At 45.1% G+C, this 23,115-nt stretch overlaps 1 protein-coding gene across 2 annotated transcripts in view; it reads right to left on the bottom strand.

Moving 5' to 3' along the window:
* NIM1K (NIM1 serine/threonine protein kinase) overlaps window positions 1-19,347 on the bottom strand; it is an 89,682-nt gene extending 70,335 nt beyond the window's left edge. For both annotated transcript variants that reach the window (XM_075839569.1, XM_075839606.1), the window contains exon 1: window positions 19,102-19,347. The gene's annotated coding sequence lies outside the window, so the exon portion shown is untranslated. The remainder of the gene's footprint in view (window positions 1-19,101) is intronic.
* Between the last annotated feature and the right edge of the window lie 3,768 nt (window positions 19,348-23,115).

Here is a 23,115-nt window from a genome sequence, read left to right as displayed (position 1 = left end):
AACACACAAGCCAAAAATGTACTCCCGCTAACTGTGTGATAATCATTTTTTATCAAAAGAAAATTACAATTCTGCTTGTTGCCCTTGGAAACAGACAGGAGTTTGCATTCACCCTGCTGTCAGACATGTGACCTAACAGCCTAGATAACTGTTTAACTGTGACATCTGATATCCCACAATGCACTGCTCTCTGGAAACAATACATTTATATCTAGACCAAATGAAGAGAAAACGTGTAACTCCAAATCTTTACAAGATGAGTAAATCAAATTATGTGCAAAGATTATATACAGTTACTCAAAATGTGACCAGTGAAATGTAGTTAATTGTTTTCTATATTAAAGATATGATTTAAGGGGCGTGGCTTAGCGGCGTATGTGAGCAGACGCAGGAACCGGAGCTCCCGCTGCCGATATCCTGAAACACATCCTGTGGCTGAATTTCTCTAACGAAGACATACCTGTGCAGAGAGGGGAGAAGGAGGAGAACCTGGTGACACTATTCTGCAGAATCTGGAGGCTGTAATGACCCGTTCAAGGAAGTCTAAGGCGGCAGAGGAAGGTGAGCTGGGATTACAAGATGGCGCCGACATGTGCGTGATGGCAGAGAGCAGAGACTTGAGAGGGGCGGCGGCATCCCGACTGGAGCGCTTTGCCAGAAAGACACCAGTGAAGGCAGATGCTGGAGGAGAGATGACAGGAGGAGGGAAAAAGCAGGCAGGTTTCTCCGGGTCCAGATATGAACTGCTGCGGGCACAGGTGGACTCAGAGGAGGAGGAGGAGAATGGAGAAGATGTTGCAGGCAGCTCAGGAAGAGGGCTGGATCGAGGCCCGCACAATTCAAATAAGCCTGGGCCTACGTTGGCAGATGTTTTTTCGGCGGTAAGCCTATGTAATGCCACGCTAGCTAAACTCACTTGCCAGGTGGGCGGAATAAAGGAGGATATTTCCATAATACGGCACGATCTGCAGAAGGTGTCGGAGCGTACAACAGCGGTGGAAGGTAGAGTCAGTGATGTGGAAGACAGAATGCTGCCCATGAGGAGAGATGTAAATGCGGTAGCTGTGGATGTTACTTATTTGTTATCTAAAACGGATGACCTGGAGAACCGTCTACGTCGCAATAACGTACGGATGGTGGGAATACCCGAAAAAGTGGAAGGGTCCAATCCGGATTCCTATTTCGAAAAATGGTTACTGGAGGTGTTTGGCAAGGAGTCGTTGACACCATTGTTTGCGGTGGAAAGAGCCCATAGAGTACCAACTCGCCCGGGTCCACCTGGACGGCCGCCAAGACCTGTGCTGGTAAAGCTGCTTCATTATAAGGACAGAGATTTAATTCTTCGCCAGGCCCGGGAAAAGCAGGATATACGGGTGAATGGTGTGAAAGTGTCATTTTACCCGGATTTTTCTGTAGAGGTCCAGAAAAGAAGGATGCAATTTCTGGATATCAAGCGACGACTGAGAGATCTGCGTGTTCAATACTCCATGTTGTACCCGGCGAAACTTCGAGTTGCGGCGCTGGGATCTGTACAATTTTTTGAGAACTCAAAAGATGCGTTAAGATGGCTGGACAGTCACGAGGATCGCCTTCGTCAGAATCGAGAGGAAGTTGCTGCGTGATTATCAGGTGGATGGTTGAAGAGGGGACTCTGCTTACTATGAAAAAGGAGGATGCGCCGCACAGAGGAATAAGGCATTGTTTTTTCTGCATTTTATTATTTTACTGTTCTAATTTGGGGCTGCAGCCTCTAGGTTTATAATGCTGAAGGAAAGACAGAGATGTCAGGTTAATTGAAGATGTTGGAGTCACTAAAATGCTATGTGTCTATGGTAGTAAGGTGGCGGGAGGTTTGTGGTTCTCAGGTTTATATTGTGGGAAAAGATGTGTTTCTGCAGTGTAAATGGGAAGCTGAACAGTCACATTGGTGGAGATTTCTTCACCAGCCCGGGCCCTCTTTGGAGGGTAAGTTTCTGGAATGTTGGGCGGGCTAGGGAGGGGGGAGGAGGGAGGAGAATGTTTTGGAGGGAAAGGGAGTTGGAAATGCAGTACGCTCTGATTGGCACTGGATTCAAGGGTAATGGCCTCTGTCAGATAAAAAAAATGGATAGATGGGGGGTAGGGTAAATCTTTTGTCCTGGAATGTGAGAGGTATGGGAGAGGCAACAAAACGGCGAGCTATATTTGACTTTCTGAAAGGGCAGTCTGCTGGAGTGATGGGACTACAGGAAACGCATCTTACCGCTGATACGGTGCAACAGACACATAGGGTGTGGATTAGACACAGCTTTCACTCCTATCATTCCACATATTCAAGGGGGGTTAGTCTCCTGGTTCATAGGGATGTACCTTTTTGCTGTTTGGCTTCCTTTAAAGATGGAGAGGGCAGATATGTAGGGGTACATTGTAAGTTGTTTAATTGGGAATGTATAATTGTGGTACTGTATGTACCTCCCCCATACTCGGTGGTTCCAATAAGAGAAGTGTTGGAAAGGCTGGCTAGTTGGCCGATGGTCCCGACTATACTTATGGGAGACTTCAACAATGTAATGGATATAAGACGTGATAAATTTCCAAAAGGGAGGGGGGTAGGTGAGGCTGTTCTGACGCGGTTTGGGAAGTACATGATAGAGGTGGGGTACACGGATATTTGGCGGGCAAAGTGGCCCTCTACTACGCAATATTCTTGTGTGTCATCTACTTATGGATCGTTGTCTAGAATAGATTTGATGTTTAGTAACGGGTTAGGGATTGAGTGTGTGGAAGGGGTGGAATATCTGCCAAGGTCACTGTCTGATCACTCCCCAATGATATTGAAAGTTCGAACTAGTCCGCAGATAGGGGGGCTAAGACTGCATTGGAGGCTAAATCCGTTCTGGATACGACTAGTGGGGGAGGAGATAATAACTGCGAGCTTGCAGGAGTACTTTGAGTTTAATAAAGGTACGGTACCTATAGATATCTTATGGGATGCTATGAAGGCGAATATCAGGGGGGTGTATATCCGGGAAATCACGACCATTAAAAATAGATCACGACAGGTGGGAAAACAACTACTGGAAAGGGTGACATTATCCGAGGAGACTCATGTAGCTAATAATACAGCAGAAACGAAGGCCCAGTGGAAGGTAGCCCTAAAATTACTAAAGGAACATCAACTAGAACAGGCAGCTAATAAAAGGTTGTTTTTGCAGCAAAAATATTATGAGGAGGGGGAAATGACGGGCAGATTGCTGGCAAATATGGCTAGGCCTCAGCGGGAGGGTGCGTTCATCCACCAATTGCAGGACAAAGAGGGGACACTGGTTGGAGAAACAGGGGACATACTGGATGTGTTGAAATCCTTCTATACCGAGCTGTATCGTACGAGGGTAGATTATCCGGAAGATCTATTGACAGACTATCTAGAGGAAATGGAGTGTGTTACCTTAGGGGAGGAGGAGAGAGAGTGGCTGGAAGAGCCAATTACATTGGAGGAATTGCAGGAAGCAGTGAGTTCTATGGCTAATGAAAAGGCTCCAGGCATGGATGGTATACCTACAGAGATGTACAAAACATATGGGGGGGAGCTTCTGCCAGAGTTATTAGAGGTGTTCCAAGATAGTTTTGCCAGGGGACGACTGCCACAGACTATGTATGAAGCGGCAATAGTAGTCATTCCTAAAGAGGGGAAAGATCGAACACAGCCGGATTCTTATAGACCAATATCCCTGCTGTCCGCAGATGTAAAAATTTTGGCAAAGGTTCTGGCTAAAAGGCTGACAAGAGTGGTGACTAAGATAGTGGGCCCGGATCAGTCGGGATTTATGCCATCAAGATCTACAGCAGTTAATCTGAGAAGATTATTCTTGAATTTGCAGACAGAGGCTGCAGATACACAGGGTAGAGCAGTGTTGTCCTTAGATGCGGCTAAGGCATTTGATAGTGTGGAGTGGGGGTATCTGTGGGCTGTTTTGGAGCGGTTCGGATTTGGGAGAAATTTTATAACATGGGTAAAATTGCTGTATAAGGAACCGGTGGCTAGGATTCGAACCAATGGGCGGATGTCAGATTCCTTTAGACTAGAGAGGGGGACGCGTCAGGGATGTCCACTTTCCCCACTATTATTCGCTCTAGCGATCGAACCTCTGGCAAATGTGGTAAGGCAACATCCGGGTATAGAAGGGTTTCGATGTGGGGAGCTGGAGGAACGCATAGCATTATATGCGGATGATATTTTACTATTCCTGGGAGAGATAGTTCGGTCACTGCCGTTGATAATGACCATATTGGAACGGTTTGGCAAATTTTCAGGGCTTCAAATTAATTGGAGTAAGTCGACATTGCTGCCACTCAAACCATTGGAGGGGCCACTGGTGGTGGGGGGAATTGCTGTACCTTGTGTTAAGGAATTTAAATATCTGGGGATTAAGGTCTCGGGGAGGGTGCAGGATTTTGTTGCGCTGAATGTGAAACCATTATTGGACAAACTAAAAGATAAGACCAGAATATGGCTTGGACTACCACTTTCAGCGCTAGGAAGAGCAAACCTGATTAAAATGATTCTGATGCCTCAGGTTCTTTATGTGGTGCATAATGCCCCAGTGTGGTTGCCTAAATATTGGTTCAGGAGAATACATAATCTGTTTAGGGACTTAGTGTGGAAAAGGGGGATCCCCAGGATTAAATTGGAAAAATTACAATTACCAACGGAAAAGGGAGGATTAGCTATTCCAAATGCGTGGATATATTACTTAGCAGCCCAAGCACAACATTTTAAAGGTTGGAAGAATAGGGAAGAGTGGGACTCTAGTGGGAAACTGGTGCATCATTTGAGTCGGGGCGAGGATATACTAGAGGCAATGGAGTCTCATAAACTGAGGAGGAAGGCGAAAGGGAAACCGACTCTGCTATTGATACATAGGGTCTGGTGGGAATGCAAAAAAATGCTGGGCGTTACTGGGTGCTCCAATTATATGCCTCTATGGGATAATCCATACTTATGGGAATTCCATATCTTGGACGGCTTTCAGGAGTGGGAACAAGCTGGGGTCAGATATGTATACCAGATATATGAGGGGGGAAGTCTCAAATTGTTCTCACAGTTACAGGAGGAGTTTGGACTCCCACATCGGATGTTTTATCAATACCTCCAGTTGCGGCATGCGGCGCAGGCCCAGGGTAGATTGGTGGACTTGGGCTGCTCTACTATGGGAGTGATGGAGCAGGTATTGGGAGCAAAAGACACTAAAGGGATTATTTCTGTGATTTATGGTACATTACTTTCCAAATTCCTTGGAGATCCGATGGGGGTGATCAGATGCAAATGGGAAGAGGATGTGGGGAATATAACTGATGATGAGTGGGAGGAGATACTGGAATCGCCCAAAATGCTCTCCATTAATGTAGCACACAGGAGGTCACAACTTTTTCTCCTACATAGAGTGTACAGGACACCTAAGGTGTTAATGCAAATGAGACTCAGACCAACGCAGGAGTGTCCCAGGTGTTTGTTTGAGGGGGCAGACATGAAGCATATGTTCTGGAGTTGTCCGAAGCTGAATGATTACTGGAAGGAGGTTGGAGGCATGGTAGCGAGGGTATTTGGGAGAGATTTTCCGTTGGAACCTAAGATCTATGTGTTGGGCTGCATGGGGGAGGAGGGAGGTGATGGAGCTGAATTACTGGCCATAAAAAAGGTTTTGTATCATGCTAGGAAACTAATAGCAAAATATTGGTTGAATGCGGATCCCCCGGAGGGGTCTGAGCTAGTGGAATACGTTAACCACACGGTGGCATTGGAACATCGGATATACCTAAAACGTGGGGCAATACACAAATACGATAAGCAATGGGCAAAATGGGAACACAATTATGGCACTGCAGGGAGGTAGAATACACCTTAAGGTGGAATGATCAGGAGGCAAGTATGGATATATCAGTAGGAGGCAGGAGAGAGAATGGTTATAGGAGTCAGGGAAAGGAGGAGGTACTGCGGGGGGGGGGGGGGGGAGTTGGGATGGAGGGAAGTGGGAGTTATGATACATATAACTGTATATGTTGTACAAAACTGAAAATGTATTGACGGTTGGAACCAAGTTAATGTACATGAGATGTATGATATATGTTGTATTATTAATAAAAATTGGTTTGATTTAAAAAAAAGATATGATTTAAAGGGGTTGTCCAGTTCAGAAACCCCATTTTCATACACCCTATTCAGTAATTCTGAGGTAATAGAGGGGGGACCTCTCTTGGCCAGAGTGGAGAGTGGTTATAAAGAGCGTCTATTCTGCATTAACAGACAATCCATTGATGTGAATAAGAACTATTTAATGCTTCATTTCCCCTGTGGTGGCGCTGCAGTGAAATTAAACAGGTTTCCCCACAGATTTCAGGTGATCACTTGGGATTCCAATAGGGGGATACTTTGTGATCTGCTTATTGTCATGGAACCCTTTTAACAAGTAGGGATTGTCCATAGCGGAGATCCTTTTTATGTTAAAATAAAAACTTCCAACTCATTCTTGGTGCTTGACATAATGGTTTCCTATATGGTTCTTATATCTCACAGTCTAAACTTCATTTCAGCATAACTTGGTAGAAATTTACCCAATAGTTTTATTGGCCCAAGTGACTCCATGTAATCAGTTTCCCTCTATATAAACAGCATTGAAAAAAATCTCTCCTAAATCTATTCATCATGGACCCAAAATAGTCAATGGTGCTTTGTAGTGGGACAAATTTATATTTCTCCTATTCTGGATGGGTCTCAGTGTCAATCTCAGTTATAGACACTGAGCGCCGGAGACTGCCCACTCGATAGTCTACTCTTACAATCCACCGAAAATAACTGGACGGATTGCAGAGGAACACGGACGGCTAGCAGGAAAAGAAAAACAGCTCTGCAGCGGCTGGGAAGCAATCCAGCTTGTTGTACATGTTAGAGGACGTAACAGGTCCTCTCTAAATAAACATTTCAAAAAAACTTTTATTTCCGACGGATACCATCTGTCTCCGATAGAATACCATGTTATAAAAATACACAACCAATGTGGAGGACAACCTAAATACCCCTTTTAAATAGCATGAAGTAAGTTTCTTCTAATGATATGTCATGTATAGGGTAAGGGCATGAAATAGAATTAATGTCCATGACTACTAATAACACTAGCAGTGACTCCTAAAATGTATTAGAACAACCAAAAATGGAGTCAGAACCAAGTTATTGCTGATAAAATTGTACATAACAAAACAAAAATGAATATAAACACTCACATATAAATATGTGATGACTACCACAGTGTGGAAAAAAATGGAAGCTAGACAACTATACGTGATGGGATATGTAGTAGCATATGTAATGATAGGGGTAGGGAAACGGACAAGTGAGCCCTAATCTACCCGCCACTCAGTCCCTGCCTACTTGCAACGACCCGTCCTAGGCGACGGGGTACAACTGGGCGGCGGTCCCTACGCTCAGTAAGTGCACGAGACAAACATACAAGGGAATATAAAGCAAAGGGAAAGGGGCAGTTGCCCACGGCAACACCGTGAGCAACAGAGTTGTGAACGAACCAAGTCAAACCAGGAGAGCACAAGGTACCAAACGCAGAGCAGAAGAGTAGTTAGAAAGCCAGGGTCAGTATGGAGCAGGATCAAATAGTAGGAGCTGTAGCTGGGCCAGGAAACCACACGGAAAGAATCACAAGCAAAGGAGGAACAGGAAAGGCAGGTATAAATAGACAGAGGGCGGGAGCTAGCTGAGTCTGGCCAGGCTGCGATAGGCTCTCCCACTCCTAAGCCTGCCAGCCTGAGTGGTGGAAGCTGGAGTCAGTCTCAGAGAGATAGACTCAGGTGAAGACTGATTATCTATGGGCGTTAACCCCGAAGCTGTGCCTGGCAGATCCTTTACAGCATATGTATATGGAGCATGTGGCTATGGTAGCATGTGGATATGGTAGCATGTGGATATGGAGCATGTGGCTATGGTAGCATGTGGATATGGTAGCATGTGGATATGGTAGCATGTGGATATGGTAGCATGTGGATATGCCATAAATTTCTAAGTTGGGAATACCCCTTTAACGCAATTCAAGAAAAATTAAGGGTGGACACATCTGTAGAAGTCCATTCACAAATGCACTGGCAGCGTTAATTCAGTATTATTAATAGGACTGGGCCTAAGATTCCCCCATATTCTGACAGCTGTTATTTCTTAAACCGAGTTCTCTGTCAAGCAGCCATATCTTGATAGTGCATCTGAATAAACAGTACAACATTCCTGTAGCCTGGAGGAGACTGGATGACTATTCCATGAACTAATTAGTTTATACAACATGTGTTGTGAGCGATTTCTTGTTTCTCAGAGCACAAACATTCACATATTAAAAATATTTCACAAGGACACAGATAAATCAATGAGACTGATCATGCAACCCAAAACTACCCCTGCATCATGGAATTACAGAAGGTGCAAGTGAACGAATACTAAAGAGTTAAATTAATTTCTTCCTAAAATCAATCAGCCCTAAATATCCTTGAGTCATCCTCTTCTGTCAGGTTATTAAGAGGTTATCCGAAGAGATACAATAAGGGGTTATCTTCCAGCTACTGAGCAGCAAATCTGCCTAGTTATGCCCTGATATATTACTTGTTCCTATTGGACTCTAGCAAAGCGGAGGCATTAGTCCAGTTGTCATCCAGTTTTCATGGAAAGAAATATAAGAAATGGCTGATTAGAATTGATGTGACGTAATGTGATTTCATTTTAAAAGGAAATTATCTTTAATTGACAATAATGTGTTTTATACATTTAAAAAAAAAATTGGAAACATACCAATAGATGAAAAATCCACCCACAAAAGAAGAATACATAAAAACGAAAGGCTCCACGCACAAATATTTGTTCTGTGTCCAAAAATACAAATATTTCCAAATTGATGGCCCCTAATATTGGTTATTACCAGAATGACTATAGGCACCACAAGATATCTTAAAGGCTACTTCCACATTTGGAGCTTTTTTCTCAATAAATAGAAAAGAGCTGGAAACATCTTGGAGTGAAGTAGCCAATGCACCTAAAAATCTGCAGGTGGTGCCTTTTTTTTCTAATGATGTCTCCATCATGGCACCATAAGGGTCGCTGGGCTCATACAGTGCCTTCATATGTCTCTGTACAGGCTCTATGTACATGGCACTGCCATAAGCCCTGATTGTAAGGCTACTAAAGCCTGGCTCTAGGAACGAGCTAAGGGGCTCTAAAGTCTACAGTCAGTTATCCATCCTATGGTTTAGCATACTGGTGAAATAACTATAACTATAAATTCGCAAAATATGCCTTTTGGACATTGATCCCTAATGAAAAAAACCTTTGTGATTTATTCCCTATTCCAACTACAGTTTAGCCCAAGTCATTACTGTTTTCTGTCTGTAGCTGGTTAATCGGGGGAGGGGTGGAACACTTGGCGACTACTTTTAAGTCACTCTAGTGATCAAGGGTGGTATAATATGTAATTATCTTCAAAAAGTTTATCTAACCATGCAAAGAAATTAAATTTAATATAGACAAGCTCCTTTTTCGATTGAAAATAGAAATATTCTGCTTGGACTAGAGGGAGTAGTGGGGGATGGGATTAGTATTGCGTGACTTTCATTTCCTTAACAAGTTAAGTTAATAAAGAATATATTTAAATTCAATAGTTTGACATTATATCAGGCCATAAACCTAGTTTATACCTAACAACATGGCCCCCTTTGTAGCCTACTGAATTGCATGGAATGAAATATGATTGCTGGCAGGTGCTAAGCAGAGGTGTAGCTAGGTTCTCCAGCACCCGGAGAAAAAGATTCAGTTTGGCGCCCCCCCCCCCCTAACCTCTTTCCCGACATCTCCTTCCCCCGTCACCGTGTTTGTTTTCTCTACCAATCAATTACGTGTCATTTCTTTTCCACATTTCTTTTTATGTAACGCAAGTATAAAAACATTTGTACATTTTACAAGCAATATAGTTCTATACACAACACCAGAATAGTGCTCAGTACATAAATACAGCCCCAGGACCAAGCTCAGTACATATATACAGCACCAGCACAAATACAGCTCAATTTAGTGCAACCCCTGCTGTACAGGTTTGTACGGCGTAAAACTACAGCTCCCAGCATGGCCCGAACAATGGTAAGGATATGCTGGGAGACGCTGTTTCACAAAAAATAAATCCTATCATAATCACACCACCAATCATCTCGCTGCAGATCACACAGTGACTACAGTGCTGATTAGAGGCAGAATAAACATTTACATTAAGTGACTCACTGGTGACGTCTCAGATTCTAGTTGTTTTTCTCCATCCGGTCCAGACCTCTATGATGACTTCTCCCGGCCACAGCCCATTTCTGCAGTTTGCCGCTCAGATGTCTTCAGCTTCTCACTTTTCCAACATTTCTACACCTATAAACAAAGATAAAGTTCTCATTATACCACATACTACGCCCCTAAATATAATAGCGCCATACACTGCACCTATAATTATAATAGCACCATACACCATGTCCCACACACACTGTGCCCCCTGTAGATAGTGCCTGCCATAGAGCCCCCTGTAGATCGTGCCCCCCATAGTGCCCCCTGTAGACAGTGCCCCCATATAGCCCACCCCTGTATATAGTGTCCCACAAATAACTCCCCCTATAGTGCTCTACAGATAGCCCACCCCTGTATATAGCCCCCTGTAGATATAGCCCAGCCCTGTATATAGTGCTCCACGTATAGCCCACCCCTGTATATAGCCCCCCTGTAGATATAGCCCACCCCTGTATATAGTGCTCCACATATAGTCCACCCCTGTATATAGCCCCCTGTAGATATAGCCCAACCCTGTCTATAGTGCTCCACAGATAGCCCACCCCTGTATATACTGTGTATACTATATACAGGGGTGGGCTATCTGTGGAGCACTATATACAGGGGTGGACTATATGTACAGGGGGGCTATATACAGGGGTGGGCTTTTTGTGGAGCACTATAGGGGGAGCTATTTGTGGGATACTATATACAGGGGTGGGCTATATCTACAGGGGGACTATATACAGGGGTGGGCTATATCTGCAAGGGAGCTATATACAGGGGTGGGCGATCTATGGAGCACTATATACAGGGGTGGGCTATATCTACAGGGGGGCTATATAGCCCCCCTGTAGATATAGCCCACCCCTGTATATAGTGCTCCATAGATCGCCCACCCCTGTATATAGCCCCCCTGTAGCTATAGCCCACCCCTGTATATGGTGCTCCATAGATAGCCCATCCCAGTATATAGCCCCCCATGTAGATAGACACCCCCCATAGATAAAGCCCCCCGCGTGTAGATAAAGTGTCTCCCCCCCGTAGATAAAGTCCCCCCAGTAGATAGTCCCCCTTTTAGATAAAGGCCCCCCGTGTAGACAAAGTCCCCCCATGTAGACAAAGTCCCCCCCCCGTAGATAAAGTCCCCCTTGTAGATAAAGCCCCCCTTGTAGATAAAGTCCCCCCCTGTAGATACAGCCACACACTTTTTTTATTACAATTAAAAAAAACAAGAAACTATTCAAACTCACCTTAATCCCATTCCCACGCCGTCCGGCAGCCATGGAGACCTGCTCTCTTCTGCGCAGGTCTCCAGGGGGTTGAACGCAGCGTCTATGAAAGGCGCTGATTAGCTGGGGGGGGATGACTTTCCCTGTCAATCAGCGCGTTTTTACCGGCCGATTTGGACCCGATTTGCATCCGTTTTTTTCCCTGTCCATTTTAAAATCGGATGAATTTCATTTAAATTTGTTGCCACACACAGCCCTTTGTAGATAATGCCACAGCCCCCCTGGTAGGTAATGCCACCCAGCCCCCTGTAGGGGATGCCACCCAGCCCCCTGTAGGTAATGCCACCCAGCCCCCTGCAGGTAATGCCACACAGCCCCCTGTAGGTAATGCCACCCAGCCCCCTGTAGGTAATGCCACCCAGCCCCCTGTAGGCGATGCCACCCACCAGCCCCCTGTAGGCGATGCCACCCACCAGCCCCCTGTAGGCGATGCCACCCACCAGCCCCCTGTAGGTGATGCCACCCACCCTGCTCCCTGTAGGTGATGCCACCCACCATTCCCCCTGTTGGTGATGCCACTTACCCTGCCCCCTGTAGGTGATGCCACCCACCCTGCCCCCTGTAGGTGATGCCACCCACCCTGCCCCCTGTAGGTGATGCCACCCTGCCCCCTGTAGGTGATGCCACCCTGCCCCCTGTAGGTGATGCCACCAAGTCCCCTGTAGGTGATCCCACACAGCCCCCTGTAGGTTGCACCCATCCCCCCCCCTTCCAGGAGAAGTCACTGACTTCAATGTCCATATATGGACAGTGTAGTCACTGAATTCTCCTGAAGAGGAATTCCCTGCCACAGGTCGGGAATTCGCTTCAGAAGTGAGTGACGTCACTGTGTCCATATATGGACAGTGTAGTCACTCACTTCTCCTGTAGCGGAATCCCCGGCCATAGAGTCGGGGATTCCGCTGCAGAAGTACGTGACTTTGCTGTGTCCATATATGGACAGTGTAGTCACGCACTTCTCCTGTAGCGGCATCCCCGGCCATAGAGTCGGGGATTCCGCTGCAGAAGTGCGTGACTTCGCTGTGTCCATATATGGACAGTGTAGTCACTCACTTCTCCTGTAGCGGCATCCCCGGCCATAGAGTCGGGGATTCCGCTGCAGAAGTGCATGACTTTGCTGTGTCCATATATGGACAGTGTAGTCACTCACTTCGCCTGTACCGGCATCCCCGGCCATAGAGTCGGGGATTCCGCTGCAGAAGTGCGTGACTTCGCTGTGTCCATATATGGACAGTGTACTCATGCACTTCTCCTGTAGCGGCATCCCCGGCCATAGAGTTGGGGATTCCGCTGCAGAAGTGCGTGACTTCGCTGTGTCCATATATGGACAGTGTAGTCACGCACTTCTCCTGTAGCGGCATCCCCGGCCATAGAGTCGGGGATTCCGCTGCAGAAGTGCGTGACTTCGCTGTGTCCATATATGGACAGTGTAGTCACTCACTTCGCCTGTACCGGCATCCCCGGCCATAGAGTCGGGGATTCCGCTGCAGAAGTGCATGACTTCGCTGTGTCCATATATGGACAGTGTAGTCATGCACTTCTCCTGTAGCGGCATCCCCGGCCATAGAGTTGGGGATTCCGCTGCAGAAGTGCGTGACTTCGCTGTGTCCATATATGGACAGTGTAGTCACGCACTTCTCCTGTAGCGGCATCCCCGGCCATAGAGTCGGGGATTCCGCTGCAGAAGTGAGTGACTTCGCTGTGTCCATATCTGGACAGTGTAGTCACGCACTTCTCCTGTAGCGGAATCCCCAATCCCCGACCGGGGATTGGGGATTCCGACTCCTACAGCGAGCAATAAAAGACCCTCCTCCTCCTCCTCACATGCACTCTGCACTCTGAGGAGGAAGAGAGAGAGTGCGCGAGCGACGGTAGACCCGGCCATCACTCGGGACACATTCCGGTGATGGCCGGGTATTACCCGGCCCCATAGACTTCTATGGGAGCCGGGCGGCCGGGCACCCGGCCGAAAATAGAGCATGTCCTATTTTTTGACGGCCGGTTTTCCCGGCCGTCAAAAAATCGGTCGTGTGAATAGCCCCATTAGGGGTCTATTATTCCTAATGCAGCCGGGTGCCGGCCGATTTATGAACGGCCGGCACCCGGCCGGGAAACCCTGCCGTGTGAATCCCGCCTTACATATGACCCCGTCCCCAGTGGGGCTCACACTGGTCACTAGAGTCAGTATAATGTATCCCCAGTTATAGAAAACGTCTTAAGTGTCCCAGAGACATGTCAGAACTTCTCATCGCTGGAGCTCTGGGTGCTGAGACCCCCACCGGTAGCTAGAACCAAGAGGATAAGGGGCTCTGCAGAGTGCTGTGCCCCTTCGGCTTATGTTGTCTTTTATCAGCTTCATTCAGAGGATGAATATGGACCACAATATATCATATAAGTCTGTGACTTGTCTTCAACACTACCCAGTGAAGATACCAATGACCTCATGCACACGACCGTATTGGTTTTTGTGGTCCACAAAACCACAGGTCCGTTGTGGTCCGTCAGACCGCAAAAAACCCTTGTTGTGCATCCGTGTGTCATCCGGACTTACGGATCCACAACAATTCACCAGTATTGGTAAATCTGCAAATCTGGACCGTAAAATGACTTGTCCTGAGTTTTTGTCGTCCAGATTTGCGGCCCCCGCACTGATTCGTGTAAATCACGGTCGTGTGCATGGGGCCATAGAAAATAGTGGGTTTGCTATTTATCTGTAGAAATGCGGATAAGTTCCGTCCACAAAAAAACAGTCGTGTGCATGAGGTTTTAGGTTCTTTATTCTACCGGTCCGTGGGTTAATTAACATCCTACAAAAAACGGTCCCAATCAATACTTACATGTTGAATAATGGCTTGTCCACACATAACGGAATTGCTGCGTATTTTCCGTCCGGAATTGTGGATGTAAAATACTCAGCGGAACACAGTAGCAGCAAAGTGGGTGTGATTTAACAAATGTCATCCACACGCTGCGGAAAAATTCTGTCCAGAAATTTGCCTCCGGTGCGTAATTTTAATACCTCAGCATGTCGATTACTGCTGCGGAAAGTGGACTGATTTCCTGCGTTTTTCTGATGTACGGCGTAACTTGCTTCAGAAACGCTGCAGAATTTGTTACAGGGGTAGAAATGACATCAGAGGAAGGAGAAATATCACCATCACACAGCCCTTGGAAAAAAAAACGCACCAACTAGCAGCGGATTGTGTGCTGTTGATGCATAAATGCTGCAGAAATTTTATGCAGCAAATCCGTTACATGTGGACAAACCCTTACAGGTAGAAAAAACTGAATCTCAACTTAAAATCCCTTAAATATATAAAAACCCTCATAGCTGGGGTCAAGAAAACCGATGGCGGACCACAGAACAGTAGGTGTGGGAACAGTGGGGATTTGATAGCTATGTGCCTCTATTTATTTTCAACCACATGCAGCTTATACAGTAAAGGGTTTTTTTTCTCCCAAGAGGTCGATAAAATTATTTAAAGGCATAAAACCGATAACATCTTCAATTAACTCAAAATGACACAAAATAATGTCAAAGTACCCAAAAAATTTGTACATTTTTATTTCATATGCAAACAACAGCTGCATAAATGCCCATAAAATTGGTATAGGGCGGTGTGTATATCTAATGACACATTAGAAAGCTTTGTTTCGTATAGACTTCGTCATGAGATATCTCCGCCATACAAGTGCTGCACGGTGCAGCATGCCATGAGTAAGGACAAGTGATTTGTCTAAACCGCGTGGCCTGCTATCTGATGCATCCACCCCTTTGTGTATGGACTTTTTAATATATTTGGAATAAAGTTGGAATATTACTTCCTTTTAAACCCAGCGCTGGATCAAGTTTCTCTTTTTCTGCCAAGAACCAGAGTACCTAGTGGAGACCAGATCTAACTACAATGCTACACTATGGCTGTATTGAAAACCATTGTATTCAATGTGAAAATATTCTTCATTGCACTGTCAACACCATGTGAGTTTAAAGTCTGTCCAAATTATAGCAGGCGACCAAGGCAAACACCTCCTCACAAAGCTGAAGCTGCTTTCGGCTGGGTTCACACGACCTATTTTCAGACGTAAACGAGGCGTATTATGCCTCGTTTTACGTCTGAAAATAGGGCTACAATACGTCGGCAAACATCTGCCCATTCATTTGAATCGGTTTGCCGACGTACTGTGCAGACAACCTGTCATTTACGCGTCGTCGTTTGACAGCTGTCAAACGACGACGCGTAAATTGACTGCCTCGGCAAAGAAGTGCAGGGCACTTCTTTGCAACGTAATTTGAGCCGTTCTTCATTGAAGTCAATGAAGAGCAGCTCAAGATTACGGGCGTCAAAGACGCCTCGCATAATACGAGGAGCAGCATTTACGTCTGAAACGACGCAGCTGTTTTCTCCTGAAAACAGTCTCTCTTTTCAGACGTAAAAGCCTCTCATCGTGTGCACATACCCTTAATGTTGATCGATCATTCACAAAATCATCAGTTCAATAATATGCAGTTCTCAAATAATATATAGCAATTGTCGTCACAGTGTAGCTCTCCAGCTGTTGTGTCTGCATGAAGAAACTTGTCGTTTTACAACAGCTGGAGTGTCACAGATTACCACTTCTGTATATTACTCTTTATCTTCTGGGCATTACTCTATCACAAGTAGCTCTCGGGCTTAGTGCCGATGCTATTCCTGGGCAATCCACCTAACCACAATGACTTAACCTCCACATCAAACTGTATTCATTGTTATAGTCCGATAGCTCGACCAAGAGCGATCATAGCTCAGTTGCCGGAGGACCTCCAACATTTACGAGCCTCCATGCCCAACTCCCAAATTTTAAACTTCCTACCTGGTAACAGATTGCGAACTTATTATATTTTTTAGATTCTATATAGTGGTATTTTAGGGCATTGTATGGCACTGATATATGTTTCCTATAGGACATCATTATGTAGACAATGTATCATAGTATTTTGGAGGCACTCTAAGACATCAGTGTTTGTAAGTGTATGGAGGCAGGGGAGGACATACTGCCTGGGCAGCCTTCTGTCTCGCTGCACAGGGGCCCTGACAGTAGGGTGGCCCAGCCTGATATCAGGAGCAGGAGGTTTAGGGAGGGGAGGGGAAGATGTTATTTTTTGTTTTTTTTGTCATTGCAGTAATGGGTAGAGCTTAGCGTGACTGGTGGTGGGGCTTCATGTGACGAGGGGACAGAACTTAGCGGGTATGAGGCTGGCGCTTAACGGTGAAGTGGTGCCTAAGTGTATGACCACACATAGCGTAAACACTGCAGAATTTCCAACCAGATTTTCTGTGCAGGAATTCTGCAGCATTTTTGCAAGAGAAATTGACATGCCTCAGATTGAGAATCCGCACCACAAGTCAATTTCTGGAAGTTTTTTCTGCAGATTTGTTTCACAGTGCATGGATGAGAAATGTTCAAATCTCATCCAATATGCTGCAACTGTATTACGCTGCGGAATTTCCACACAGAAAATCCGGTCATAAATTCTGCAGTGTTAACGCTACGTGTGGACGTACCCTTAGGCAATGTCCTGCTAGGATTCTGCTTCCCAAAGTTCAGCAGTCTACAAAAGAAAGCTGGTAAGTATAGAATTGTGACTTTAATGTTGTGTATGACAACAAACACGACTAAGGGTAGTGTGTTCCCACCCTTAAGGCCCTTTTACACTGGCCGATAAGCGGCCGGTGCAGCGAGCGCCGATCAAGGAGAGATCAACGAGACATCGTTGATCGGCGCTCATTTGCTCCTGTCACAAAGAGCTATGGCTGGGGACGAGCGGTCGTTACTCTGATCACTCGTCCCCATCCGTTATTATCATGTCGGCAGCGCTTCCCCCTGTTTACACAGGGAGATGTGCTACCGGCAACGATAATCTTTTACTTTTTTTAAACGATACGATCAGCAGATGATCGAGCGTTTGCTCGTTCATCTGCTGATCTTTCCCCTGTTTACACAGAGCAATTATCAGCAACGAGCGTTCTATTAACGCTCCTCTACCCAATAATCATCCTGTGTAAAACCCCCTTTAGTTGTGTGTGCATCATATCTCTAGTGTGTTAGTTGTGGGTGTGGTAAGTGTCCAGTGTGTGAGTGTGTGTGATGGCAATGTAATGTAAAGTAATCTGTTTGTGATAAGTTATAGCTTTGTATAACGTATTTGACATTAAATGGAATATGGACTGGACACACTTTTAGCACAGAAGCCCTTTGTTTTCAGCATCTGCCCCTGTATGGAGGTATTATTCAGCACTGTATGGCCCATTTCCTTTCTTCCCAAAAAATGAGAAAAGAGTCCAATGTTTATGAATAGAAATTTATACCATTATAAAACATTGGGGGAAATGTATTATTGCATTTGCACCATAATTCTAGCAGTGAAATGTTGCAATTTATGGTGCATGTCACATTTACCCTAGAAGTTGCAACTTTTTGATGTCTTAGGCTTCGTTCACATCTGCATCAGGGCTCTGTTCTGATGTTCCGTCGGACCGGAGCCCTGACTGACACAAACTGAAACCAAAGGTTTCTGTTTCCATCACCATTGATTTCAATGGTGACGGATCTGGTGCCAATGGTTTCAGTTTCAAATGCCAGTCTAAGTTAATATTCCCCATTGTATTAACTGCTGTAGCTATAAGGTTAGTTTTTTTAAAAATGTATTTTGCCGGTACTGTATCTTCTCCCCCACTGAGTATAGTTATAAAAAAAATGTAACAGTTAAATAAGACAAAAGGCCTATAACCCTTCTTCCACCCCATGTAGATGAAGTGGCCCAGTGTTGAACCCCACAGCAGATTTAATTGCACTTATGGACAGCATACGTACATACTATAGATCTCTATATACATAGGCATACTCTCTATAGATTATCCCTTATGAACTGAATTGTAACATAGTCTATAATAGAACGTTAGAACACTACATACGCTCAGTAAGTGTTTCCTGCGACCTGATTGTAATACATGTCATGCAGATCTCAGCGGTCATCGTTACATAGACTACATACATGTACAAACCTCACATGACGGACAAGATATTCATGCATAGAGTTTTATATTCACCTGCCTTGTCCAGGGAAGTGCTAGATGTAAGCACACTGTGCAGTCCCCAAGATTTGCTTTTTTGCAGGAAATATTTTAGAACCTGTGAGCACATACTTCGCTCAGTTTAGTTAAGTTTGTCGTATCCTAAAGAGCCCCTTTAACACCCTTCCAGAGTATGCCCAATACAATTATATTGATAAATATATAATCCTCGCAGAATCTCTGGCAATTAAATTCATTGAACCCGCTCATCCATCCTATACATCTACTACGTCAACAGCTCAGTCTACAGTGGCAGAAAATCTTACACGAAAATACATTCTATGACGTATTCCCAGCACATTTTGTGAACAGCCGGGACCACAGTCATAAGCAGCAATCTGCATAGAGAAAAATCAAGTGTCATGTATGTCTTTACCTTTACATTGCTGGTGGTCTATGGAGCCCCTGGTCTTGGGCAGGCAGTACTTTATGTAACCACAGACGTGCAGGAAGGCTTCATGTGTTGTTGTTGTCTTTGCTGCTGATGCTGTTTCTAATATTCTGTACCAGGGCAGCTGTTTTCCAATTTGCAAAGCCATCCATTCTAGAAAAACAGGGAGGATCTCTCTGAATGGGAATGGTGCGTTAGCAAGAAGGAGGGTGGCTGACCGCAGACCCTCATCCCCCTGAGGCTGTGTATGTGGTGGGAGGTGGAGGAGCTGGGACTATAGCTATGGCAACCAGAAGGAATTAGCAAATGTAATGCTTTCTATTTCAGGTGGAAACTAAGATGGCTTTAGGTTCCTGAGATGTATTATCTATTTAGATCCTATTAGTTTTACCTTCTCTTTTAATGCCGTTTGTTATATAAGAAGCTGCTGTATAATTACAAACAGTCTTTTTTGGTGTTGTTTTTTTTTTTTTTTTATAAGTCTTTGCTTCCTGCCTAAGGGATTTTTACTGAAAGTAGGCGCCTAATCGAATGTCAGAACTTGCCAAATGTCAGGCTGCATTCACACACAGCTTTTAGGTCAGTGTTTTGGGCATTTTTTTGTAGCAAAAAACAATGTGGCCAAATCATGTTTACAGTTGGTCAATAGGAAAATCTAAAGTTCTCAACACATCGTAGGGCAGATTTATCAATGTTGTTTCACTAGGTTTCTGGCGTAAATACATTGAAAATAATGGCTTTCAGGCTGAACGTCATATTTATGAAGTCCTTGCGAACTACAGAGCATCACTCTTTTTAAAAAAAAAAAAAATTGGATACACATAAAAAAAAAAACACTGGTTTTTCTTTTGCAAACAAACCCTCCCCCCCCCCCTATCTAGTGACCCCTTGGAATCAGCATACAAAACCCCTTGTCAATCTGTCTAAAAACAGTTTTACTAAAGCACACGGAGTGTTTGAATCATATGGGACACAACGTAATGAGACAAATTATACATTATTCTTTTTAAATAACTAAATACATATTATGTAACAAAAACATCCAACACCTCGACCACGTTATGTTGTTATTTTAATTGTTTTTATTTTATTGAAGCGAAACATATATGATGATCTTATGTAAAGTTTTTTGTTTTTTTTACCTTTGACCTTTTATCAATGCCACCCCTATTTCTTCCCAGTTTTTTCTTCCCGTTTTTTAAGTACAAATACTTGCACTATTCGCACACTACTGGGTACCACTCAAAGGATTTTCACGAGTAGGGAACAGCGCCGCACCAAGGTTTCTCTTTAGGTATAGCTTCCTAGGAATATACCTATACAACTTTTTTCCTGTACTGTAACTGGACAAAGTTTTGCATCCGGACAAACCCGCAGAAACCTTGCAGTTTCCTGTACCTCTACATTCCCTAGAATATGACTACAGCAGGGGTCTCAAGCACGTGGCCTCTGAGGCTGTCATCAGCGGCCCACGGTACACAGAGCCGCTAGCATAGGCTCTGCTCCGGGACTGTGTGGAATTCCCTGTCATCGCTGTCCATATATGGACAGTCTTGTAAAGGGTCTTCCCCAGAGCGGAGTCCCGTGTAGAGCGCTAGCATAGGCTCTGCTCCGGGACTCTGTGGAATCCCCTGACATCGCTGTCCATGAATGGACACGCAATGTCTGGGGCTTCCCCAGAGCGGAGACCCAGGCAGAGCGCTAACATAGGCTCTGCTCTGGGACTTTGTGGAATCCCCTGACATCGCGGTCCATGAATGGACACGCGATGTCTGGGGCTTCCCCAGAGCGGAGTCCCGGGCAGAGCGCTAATATAGGCTCTGCTCCGGGACTCTGTGGAATTCCCTGACATCGCTGTCCATATATGGACAGTTTTGTCAGGGTCTTCCCCAGAGCGAAGTCCCGGGCAGAGCACTAGTATAGGCTCTGCTCCGGGACTCTGTGGAATTCCCTGACATCGCTGTCCATATATGGACACGCGATGTCTTGGGCTTCCCCAGAGCCGGAGTCCCGGGCACAGCGCTAGTATAGGCTGTGCTCCGGGACTCTGCGGAATTCCCTGACATCGCTGTCCACATATGGACAGCGATGTCTAGGGCTTCCCCAGAGCTGGACAGTGATGTCACGAGCACAGCTGGAGTCCCAGTAGGAGCGCTAGTAGCGCGCTGCCCAGGACTCCAGCTCTGGGGTTGCCCTTAACATCTCTGTCCATATATGAACAGTGATGTCAGGAGCAGAGCTGTAATACCAGACAGAGTGCTAGAAGCGGCTCTGCTCCGGGACTCCAGCTCTGGCAAGCCCCTGACATCACTGTCCATATATGGACACTGATGTCAGTTGATTCACCAGAGTTCCAGAGCAGAGCCTATACTAGTGCTTCGCACTGGGACACTGGCTCTGGGATTACCCCTGACATAGCATTCCGGTCCAGGAGGATCCCCTGACGTCACTGTGTATGGACAGTGACATCAGGGGCTCCTCCAACAGAGGAATCCCTAGCCAAAGCGTCGGCAATGCTCTGGCTGGGGATTCCACTCCTAGAGGGAGCCCCAATGGAGCTATCTACTGGGGGTGTCTGTGGCACTATCTACAAGGGGTGTGTGTGGCATTATCTGCAGAGGGCACTGTGGCAGCATCTACAGAGGGCACTTTGGCCGCATCTACAGAGGGCACTGTGGCAGCACCTATAGAGGCCACTGTGGAATTATCTACAGAGGCCACTGTGGCATTATCTACAGAGGGCACTGTGGCATTATCTACAGAGGGCACTGTGGCATTATCTACAGAGGGCACTGTGGAAATATCTACAGAACGCACTGTGGCATTATCTACAGAGGGCACTGTGGCAGCATCTACAGAGGGCACTGTGGCATTATTTACGAGTGGGTGGTGGGTGGTAGTATCTACAGAGAACACTGTGGCATTATCTAGGGGTGTGGGCATTATCTACAGAGGGTACTGTGGCATTATCTACAGAGGGCACCGTGGCAGTATCTACAGAGGGCATTGTGGCAGTATCTACAGAGGACACTGTGGCAGTATCTACAGAGGGCACTGTGGCAGTATCTATAGAGGGCACTGTGGCAGTATCTATAGAGGGCTCTGTGGCACGATCTAAAAAGGGGCTGCCTAGTCCTGACATTTGTGTGTCTGCCAAACACTGCTAACTGAGCCGCTGGCTGCATTTAGCGACACCTAAACTGTAAAACTGAATTGTTGAAATAAGCACGTGGAGAAATCTCGCAAATTTCTGTTAAGTTTAAACCTAGCGCTATTATTATAGTAATGTAGTATTCTTATAGTAATGTAATATTATTAGAGTATTGTAGTATTATAGTTATGTAGTATTATAGTAATGTAGTATTATTTTAGCAATGTAGTATTATTATAGTAATGTAGTAGTGTATTATAGTAATGTAGTACTTTTATAGTAATGTAGTATTATTATAGTAATGTAGTATTATAGTAATGTAGTGTTATAGTAATGTAATATTATTATAGTAATGTAGTATTGTTATAATAATGTAGTAGTATTATAGTAATGTAGTAATGTTATAGTAATGTCGTATTATTATAGTAATGTAGTATTAATGTAATGTAGTATTGTTATAGTAATGTAGTATTATAATAATGTAGTATTGTTATAGTAATGTAGTATTATTACTGAAGTGATATATGAGTAAAACGTATAACTTTTATTTCATAACTCTCTAAAAACAGGGGTACAATCACCACTGTGAAAAGCCCCACCGTGTGCATTAAAAACGTATTAAACAAATACTCCTAGTCCTGATTCATTTGTGAACCCTCTCTGACTGGGTATATTTCAAAGATACCAATATGGGATCAGCGTTTCAACATTGGTGTAGCAGTTTAGACCCTAAAACACACCGGAGCCTGCAATAACCGCACCTACGTCTCCTAATGCTAAGGTACACAACAATGCCACTGTACCCTACGCTAAAATCCCTCACTAACCTGACCCTACGCGTTTCTATA

This window comes from Rhinoderma darwinii, chromosome 1, assembly GCF_050947455.1.
Source record: "Rhinoderma darwinii isolate aRhiDar2 chromosome 1, aRhiDar2.hap1, whole genome shotgun sequence".
NCBI classification, from domain to species: domain Eukaryota; kingdom Metazoa; phylum Chordata; class Amphibia; order Anura; family Rhinodermatidae; genus Rhinoderma; species Rhinoderma darwinii.
The sequence above is the reverse complement of the archived record's forward strand: the minus strand, read 5'-3'. Positions and strand labels throughout refer to the sequence as shown.